Here is a 9276-nt window from a genome sequence, read left to right as displayed (position 1 = left end):
GACTCCAGCTTCCTGCTAATGCACACCCTGGGAGACCATCACGTGATGGCGCCAGCTGGCGGGCCCCTGCCACCCGCAGGGAAGACCTCAATTGATCATGGGGCTCCTGTCGGCAGCCTGGCCCCAGCCTTGGCTGTCCTGGACATTTGTGGAGTGAACCAGCGTGTAGAAGATCCCACCTGGGCTTAGCTGTCTTTTTAGGGGGCTGTATCTCTGCAGAGGGGTCCCCGGGAGGAAGGCGCAGAAGCTACAAACAAGCTGCTTCGCTGTCACTGGGTTTTGTCCCAACTCCCCTCTCTTCGCTTCCCCGTGGGTGCCAGGAGGTCCCCCACATCTTCCCTGCAGGGACCCTTTCCTGCTTTTGTGGGGGAGAAGAGAGTGACTTGCATTCTTCACAACTCCTGCAGAAACGCCTTCTGATTCGACAAAGGGCATTCTTTGTGCTCACTGTGAAGGTGCCTCCGGCCGCCAGCGCCAGGGGATGCTCCCGGGTCTAGGGTGATCGGTCGCTCCTGGGACGCCCTAAGTCCTCAGACAAACTTCACCTTTACGGCTCCACTGTGTTTTTAAGGCAAACATTTAAGGACCTCAGCAGCGGAGGGTCATGCTCCCCCTGGCGAGATGAACACGAGGCTTGTTTTGGGAACAAGTCAGCCCTTCATTCTGCCTGCACATTCTGGAGCTGCGAGGCTTCCTTGAGGACGAGCGAACCCGTGACAAACATCTCAAACACGGGTTTCACTCCAGAGGTGCAACCTATTCAGACATCCGAGCCAAATCTGCCAATCTGCCGGGGGTGGGGGGTGGGTAGGTGGCACAGCGGGGGTGGGGCGGGGCGTGCGGGGAGTATTGGGGCCACCCCTGCTTTCTGCGCAGTTTTGCTGTCAGTCTGAAACTGCTCTAAAACACGGAGCCTGTTGGGGGCTGGTGCTGTGGTGCAGTGAGCGAAGCTGCCACTTGCAACCCTGGCAGCCTCTATGGGTGCGCTGGTTCGAGTCCCGACTGCTCCACTTCCAATCCAGCTCCCTGCTAATGTGCCTGGGAAAGCAGCGGAAGATGGCCCATGTGCTTGTGCTCCTGCACCCACGTGGGAGACCTGGATGGAGCTTCAGGCTCCTGGCTTTGGTCTGGACCAGCCCCAGCCTTTACAGGCATTTGGGGAGTGAATGAGCAGATGGAAGATCTCTCTCTCTCTCTCTCTCTCTCTCTCACACACACACACACACACTCTGCCTTTCACATAAATAAATAAAAAATATTTTTAAAAGTCTGTTAAGCACAATTCCCCAAATTCCTACATTTATCATGTTTTCCAAGGTGGAGATTTTTATTTTTAATTAATTTATCTGTATTTAAGAAAAGTCATTTCTGCAAATAAGCCAATACCTTTTTTTTTTTTAAAGTATTATTTATTTTGCTTGAAAGAGTTACACAGAGAAAGAAGGAGAGGCAGAGAGAGAGAGAGAGAGAGAGAGAGAGAGAGAGGTCTTCCATCTGCTGGTTCACTCCCCAATTAGCCGCAATGGCCGGAGCTGCGCCGATCCGAAGCTGGGAGCCAGGAGCTTCTTCTGGGCCCCCCATGTGGGTGCAAGTCCTTGGGCCATCTACTTCTGCTTTCCGAGGCCATAGATAGAGCTTGATCGGAAGAGGAGCAGCCAGGACTAGAACCAGCGCCCATATGGGATGCGGGCGCTTCGGGCTAGGGTATTAACCTGCTGCGCCACAGCACCAGCTCCACTTTTTTTTTTTAAAGGCTCTGGACACTTGTGGTTGTGTAGAGGACCAGAACCAGGGCAGCAAGCAGACGAGGGTTCTCCGGGGAGGGAGGTCCCCAGCCCTGCCAGTCCTGGGCGTCCATGGGAAGCAGTGGAGATGGAGCAGGAAACCTGGGATGGTGCAGGTGTGTGTAGGGGGAGGGCGGAGAAGCAGTTGCCCCAGGCAGCAGGTGCAAGGGTGTGGCTTCCGGGTCAAGCAAAGGGCACGGACCAGAGAGAACACTTCCTGTCCCATCAGCGCTCAACACCTCTGGTCCCCATGTCTGGTGGGGTGTGCGGTTCCATTTTGAGGGTGAGACAAGATGGGGATTCTGGGAGTGAGATCAGCGCACCTCCACCGAGGACTAAAGGATGTGCTGGGTCTGCTGAGGAGCTGAGCAGAGTGGTGGTCCCTGCACTGAGGGCAGGAAGACACTCCTGCCCCCCAGGGCTGGGAGGGCCTGGCGTGCAACACGCACACTATTTATTTAGGTGAAGGTCAGAGTTACAGAGGGGGAGAGACAGACAGAGATCTTCCATCTGCTGGTTCACTCCCTAAATGCCGGCAACAGCCAGGCAGAAGCTAGAAGCCTGGCGCTCCATCCGGGTCTCCCGTGTGTGTGTGGGGGGACCCAGTTCTTGAGCCGTCACCTGCGGCCTCCCAGGGCGCATTTTAGCAGGAAGCTGGGAGGGGGAGCAGAGCCAGGGCTGCGGCTTCACCCTCTGCCCGAGGCACGGTTGTTACCCACGTGACTGCTTCGCCAGTTCGGAGTGAACCGAGGGAACCTCGCTTTCCAATACTGAAAGTTTTGTCCAAGTCCTCAGAAACCTAGATTCGTGGGAAGGCCCTTGCTTAAGTCCTTGAAAAATTGTGGGGACTTTAACACAGCCTACAAGGGTCAGACGGCGCCCCCCGGAAGGGAGAGCAAGCAGTGAGGACCGGCCCCGGGCACCGCCCTCCCTGGTTACCATCTCCCGTGGGCTGTGCCACACCCCTGGCTTCCATGTCCCCTCTCACCCCCTGCTGTGGCCTCCAAAACACTTCTGTCTTACCCATGGGGGTAGGGGCACCTTCAATCTGGTCTCCCTGTGCCCATTCCAGACCTCAGCACTGATTTCAGGGCCTGTGGGCTGAATGTGTGTGTCCCCCCAACTCATCCGTGAAGTCACCACCCCAAGGCCTGTGGGGGAGGGGCCCTCAGAGGAGGTCACGCAGGTGGTGCCCCGATGGGCTCAGACCTTGGAGCCTTTCTCTTCCTCCACGCGTGGAGTGGCCACTCAGCCGGCCGCAACCCAGGTGGGGGCGCCCCCCAATGGTCTGCCTTCGGGGGGCGGGGGGCTCGAGCTTGGATGGGCCACCTCCAGAACCGTAATAACCAAGTGTTTGCTGTTTAAGCCGCCCAGCCGAGCTGCAGGGCCGAGAGCTGTGCTTCCTTTTTCCTCCTGGCAGCATTAGCTGGGGCCTCAGGACCCTGGGGGAGGGGCTGGCGCCTCTGAGCCTCAAAGCAAAGGGGCCGGGGTCTCAGGTCTCTGGTGTGTCTGTGTGTGTGTGTGTGTGTTGTGTGTATCAGATCGATTTATGTACTTATGAAAGGCAGAGAGAGAGAGGGAGAGGGAGAGGTCTTCCATCCGCTGGTTCATTCTCCAGATGGGAGGGGCCCAAGCACTGGGGCCATCTTCCGCTGCTTTCCCAGGCACATTAGCTGGGAGCTGGATCAGAAGTGGAGCAGCTGGGACTGGAAGCGGTGCTCATGTGGGATGCCGACACTGCAGAAGGTGGCTTTACCCCTCTATGCCACAGCGCTGGCCCCCAAAGTTGTTTTTTTAACAAGATGATTTTGCCTTTTTTGTTTTTTAACAGCAATGTATTTACTTTTAAAAAACTTTTACAGGCCGGCGCCGTGGCTCAACAGGCTAATCCTCCGCCTTGTGGCGCCGGCACACCGGGTTCTAGTCCTGGTCGGGGCACCGGATTCTGTCCCGGTTGCCCCTCTTCCAGGCCAGCTCTCTGCTGTGGCCAGGGAGTGCAGTGGAGGATGGCCCAGGTCCTTGGGCCCTGCATCCCATGGGAGACCAGGAGAAGCCCCTGGTTCCTGCCATTGGATCGGCGCGGTGCACCGGCCGCAGCGCGACAGCCGCGGCGGCCATTGGAGGGTGAACCAACGGCAAAGGAAGACCTTTCTCTCTGTCTCTCTCTCTCACTGTCCACTCTACCTGTCAAAAATAAAAAAAAATAAAAAAAAAACTTTTACAAATTTAATTGAAAGGCAGAGAGAGAGAGACAGACAGAATGACATCTCCTATCTGCGGGTTCACTCTTCAAATACTCGCAACAGTCAGGGCTGGGCTGGGGACAGCGCTGAGGCCAGGAGCCTGGGGATTTGGAAGCAGGGCTGGGCCCCAGGCTGAGGCACTCCTGAGGGGCCGCAGGCATCCGAGTGGTGTTGTAACTGCTGAGCCCGAACCACTGCCAAATGCCCAGCTCAGTCACCCACACAGTTTTCTTTAAAGATTTTATTTGGAAGGCAGAGTTACATTGGAGGGGGTGATGGGGAGAGAGAGAGAGAGAGAGAGAGAGAGAGAGAGAGAGATTTTTCACCTGCTGGTTCACTCCCCAAATGGCTGCTATAGCTGGGGGCTGGGCCCGGCCAAAGCCAGGAGCCTGGAACTCCATCCGGGTCTCCCACGTGGGTGCAGGGGCGCAAGCACTCGGGCCCTCATCTGCTGCTTTCCCAGGCACATTAGCAGGGAGCTGAACAGGAAGTGGAGCAGCCGGCATTCGAATCGGTGCCTATTTGTGATGCCGGTGCTGCAGGCTGCAGCCATAGCCATACAGTTCTTCGGCTCCTGTGAAAAGTGCTCACCTCTTAAGGCCCACGGAGGAGTGCAGCTCCCCGAACCCCCGGACACGTCCTGCCTGCCTTCCCCCTGGCCTCTGTGTCCTCTGTGTCCTGCCGGCTTGCCAACTTACCCAGTTGTTCCAGCAGAGAAGGATCTCTGGCCAGGTCACTCAGTGACTTCACTTAGAGACGTCGTTAAAACGTCAGCTTGGGCCAACAAGCAGGCTCGAGTTCCATCTTCTGAGAGGAGACATTGCTGTGTGGGTCACAGGCAGGCCAGGGGCCTGGGACAGCCTTCAGGGAGGGGAGCCTACGTGTTCATGGGAATAGCTCCCAGCGAGTTCAGAAAGGGCAGGGCTTACCTGAAGGAGCACAGCCCCTCCTGCAGGTGTCTGCAGGCCATGGCAGGTGCACCCAGAGGGCAGGAAGGACCCTCCCAGAGCAGGGCAGGAGAGGAACCAGTCTGTCCTCGTTGTCCCAGCTCCAGGACTCAAGACCAGTTTGAGCCTGTCCCAAACACTTGTAAGTCGATGCCCTACAATCCTGATGGGGAAGACAAGTTTGCACCTGCCTGACACAGGGTGCTGTGTCTCCCGGGGCGGGCAGAGTGGGGGGAGGGGGACGGCTTTGATGGCGGCGGGGTAGGCCCTCTCATGTCCTTGCCCGCACTTGCTCGTTCTGTTACGGCACGGAAGGGTGACAAAGATCTGCCGGAGCAGAGAAGCTGAGGTTGGCATTAAGCACTTCTGCAGAAAGCACAACGTAAGAGGCCTCATTCACCGAACTCCTACAAACCCGGGGCTTCGAAATCCACTGGCCTGCTTGCAGCAGATCTGGGTGTGAGACAGGGAGAAGTTGTCGCCGTGTGAGGCCAAGGGGCCTGAAGCCGCCAGCCTGTGCTGTGTGCTCACAAGGGCGCTAAGGTTAGAGTTTCAGTAAGCAGGAAGTGTGGGGCATCGTTCCTAGATTGTTAGTAACAGTTACTAAGAGAAAAATGATCAACCGAAAAAGTTGCCAAGCTGTCTTCAGGAACTGAATTGTTGCAAACCTTTAGCTCTAAGAATGATCTCCTTACTGTTTACCACTTCACTTTAGCTGTTTGGAGAAGGGCGAAATACTGAAGACAAGTGGGTGGAGGCGGAGGTAGCAGACTCTTCGTAGACTCTTTGCCCACAGCTGTGACCACACGGGGGCGCTGCCGTCCTGCGTGTCCAGACCTGAGGAGCAAGAGAAAAAAAGTCAACTGTATTTTTCTTTTTTTTAAAGATTTATTTATTTATTTGAAAGTCATAGTTACACAGAGAGAGAAGAGGCAGAGAGAGAGGGAGAGAGGGAGAGAGGGAGAGAGAGAGACAGAGGTCCTCCATCCGATGGTTCACTCCCCAATTGGCCGCAACAGCCGGAGCTGCACCGATCAGGAGCCAGGAACTTCTGGGTCTCCCACATGGGTGCAGGGGCCTAAGGACCTGGGCCATCCTCCACTGCCTTCCCAGGCTACAGCAGAGAGCTGGATTGGAAGTGGAGCAGCCGGGTCTCAAACCGGCGCCCACATGGGATGCTGGCACTTCCGTCCAGAGCGTTAACCACTGCGCCACAGTGCCAGCCCCAAAAGTCAACTTTCAAAGAGGTGACAGAGCAGACCTCCAAAACACAAAGTGACGTTCAATCCCTGCTGCAATCATTAAACACTTTTAAAAAGTTTGTACTTTTTAAATTAAAAATTTATGCATAGCATAAAATTTATCATTAATTTTTAAAAATTTATCTACTTGAGAGGCGGGGGGGGGGGGAGAAATGGACAGAGAGAGCTCCCATCTGCTCAAATACCCGCAATGGCCAGATCTGGGCTAGGGCTGAACCTCGGAGCTAGGAACTCAATCCAGGTCGCCTGCCTGGTGGCAGCGTCAGCCTTGCCTTTCAGGTGTCCGCTGGTGGGACGCTGGTGTCTGGAGCTGGAGCTGGGTGTGGAACCTGGGTCCCGTGACGTGGGACACGGACCTCCCCACTGGTGTCTCAGCTTCTCTCCATTGTAACCATTTGAAGGCTACAGTTCAGTGACATTGAGAGCACTTATGTTGTGCTGCTGTCCACACAGCTCTGTTCATCTCGCAGAACTGAAACCCTGAACCGTTAAACAAAAACTGCTCACCCTCCCTCCCCCTGGCTTCCGGCTGCCACCATCCCACTCTCTGGCCCTGTGAATTTGGCGTTTGTCTACATAGAGGAATCATCCAGTGTGTGAGCTTTCGGGACTGGCTTGGTTTTCCGAGCCTAACTTCTGTAGGGTTCATTCTTGTTGAAGCATGCGTCAGAATCGCCTTTAAAAAAAAAAAAAAAGATTTATTGGGGCCGGCGCTGTGGCGTAATGGGTAAAGCTGCCACCTGCAGTGCCGGCATCCCATATGGGTGCTGGTTCAAGTCCTGGCTAATCCACTTCCAATCCAGCTCTCTGCTATGGCCTGGGAAAGCAGCAGAGGATGGCCCAAGTGCTAGGGCCCCTGCACAAGCATGGGAGACCCAGGAGAAGCTCCTGGAGGCCAGCTTAATGAGTTAAGGCCACAACCTACAGTGTCAGCATCCCATATGAGCACCGGTTCGAGTCCCGGCTGCTTCTCTTCTGATCCAGCTCTTGCTATGTTCTGGGAAATCAGTAAAAGATAGCGTAAGTGCTTGGGCCCCTGCACCCGCATGGGAGACTGTTGAGAAGCTCCTAGCTTTGGATCGGCATGGCTACAGCCATTGCAGCCATCTGGGGAATAAACCAGCAGATGAAAAGTTCTCTTTCTGCCTCTGCCTCTCTATAACTCTGCCTTTCAAATAAATACGTAAATCTTTTTTTTTTTTTTTTTTTAAAGAATAATAAGAAGAAGTCTTGGCTCCTGGCTTCAGGTCAATGCAGCTCCGGCCGTTGCGGCCAATTGGGGAGTGAACCAGCGGAGGGAAGACCTCTCTCTCTCTCTCTCTCTGCCTCTCCTTCTCTCTGTGTGTAACTCTTTCAAATAAATAAATCAATCTTTAAAAGAAAGGAAGGAAGGAAGGAAGGAAGGAAGGAAGGAAGGAAGAAAGAGAGAAAGAAAGAGAGAAAGAAAAAAGAAAGAAGAAGAGAGAAGTGAGCTAGCCCATCAGCTCTGGTGTGCTCCAGACGGCTTCCTGCAGCCGGGACCCAGCACTTAGCAGAGGAGAGCCAGGTGGGAGGCTGCAGACGACCTGTGTGAAAAATGAAGGCAGGTGCTTCTCAAACCGAGACTGGTCTTGGACACAAGCCATGCAGGATTGCCAGGACGTCCGTCCACGGTTCACTCCCCAGATGCCCACCACAGCTGGGCCTGGAGCAGAGAACTCCATCCAGGTCTCCCGTGCGCGTGGCAGGTACCCAGTCGCCTGAGCCACCACCTGCCACCTCCAGGGTTTGCATTCCCAGGAAGCTGGAGCCAGGTATGGAGCCCCAGGCACTCCGACATGGGACACGAGCATCCCAAGCCGCATCTTGTCCGCTAGCAAAATGCTTGCCTCCTCCGGTGATGTTTTAAAGGCGTGTGTGTCCTTTCAACATACAACCTGCATGCCACAGAAAGTCCGGTGATGTGGCCGCTGTGAAGCAGGCAGGGACAAGAGGCCTCCATCGGCGAGGCCCGGTCCTGTAGGGTAGAACGCGGCCGAGCGTGGCTGACCAGGACTTCTGGGCAGACAGAGAGGAGCCGGAGCCCCGGAGCTGGGAAGCCGGCGGCCCGCAGTCTCGCGCCTTGCCTGGCGGCCGGAGTCTGAGCAGCAGTTCCGTGGTTTTAACAGGGCTTCCTGTCCCGCACTCTGCCTTTCCCAGGGACAGTGGCCCCCGTGGTAGGGGACTCCGGAAGGAGATGCGGATGTGAGATCGGCAGAGCCGTGGTGGGGACCTGCTGGCCGGGGACGCCCCCCACCCCCCAGCCCTGGCCTCTCCCTCGGGCTCTCCCAGGCGCCTTAACCCACCAGCCCGCTGAGCACTTTTGCTTCCCCTCCCCAGCCTGCCCCTCTCAGCCACCCCTCCCCATCCTGGGTTCAGCGTCTGCAGGGCTTGGTGCTGGAGCCCCCGCACATCCGCGGATCCACAGACACCAGCATCCAATATCACAGGGCCTGGGCTTCCTCCTCAGCGCGGCTCCTGCTCCAGTTTCCCGTTGCTGTGCACCCTGGGGGGAGCAGGGGTGGCTCAAGTAGTTGGGTCCCTGGCACTCATATGTCTGACCTGGATTGGGTTTCTGGCTCCTGGCTTTAGCTTTGGCCCAGCCCCAGCCGAGCACCGGCTGTTAACAGGTATTTGGGAAGTGAACCAGTCAATGGGAGCCCCCTGCCCCTACTGTGGCTGGTTTATTTCACTGAGCCAGTGTCTTCGTGGTTCATCCATAGCAGGTGTCAAAATATCCTTCCTTTTTCAAAAAAAAAAAAAAATTAAACATTTGCTTATTTATTCAGAATACAGAGGGACACTCGGAGATGGGCAGAGATCTCCCACCTTCTGGTTCACTCCCCAAATGCTGCCAAGAGCCAGGACTGGGCCACACCAAAGCCAGAAGCTTCTTCTGCATCTCCCACGTGGGTGGCAGGGACCTAAGCACTTGAGCCACCTTCCACTGCTTTCCCAGGCACATGAGCAGGAAGCTGGATTGGAATCGGAGCAGCCAAAACTCGAAGCAGCACCCACATGG

The sequence above is a fragment of the Lepus europaeus genome, chromosome 18, assembly GCF_033115175.1.
Source record: "Lepus europaeus isolate LE1 chromosome 18, mLepTim1.pri, whole genome shotgun sequence".
NCBI classification, from domain to species: Eukaryota; Metazoa; Chordata; class Mammalia; order Lagomorpha; family Leporidae; genus Lepus; species Lepus europaeus.
Note: the sequence above shows the minus strand (reverse complement) of the source record.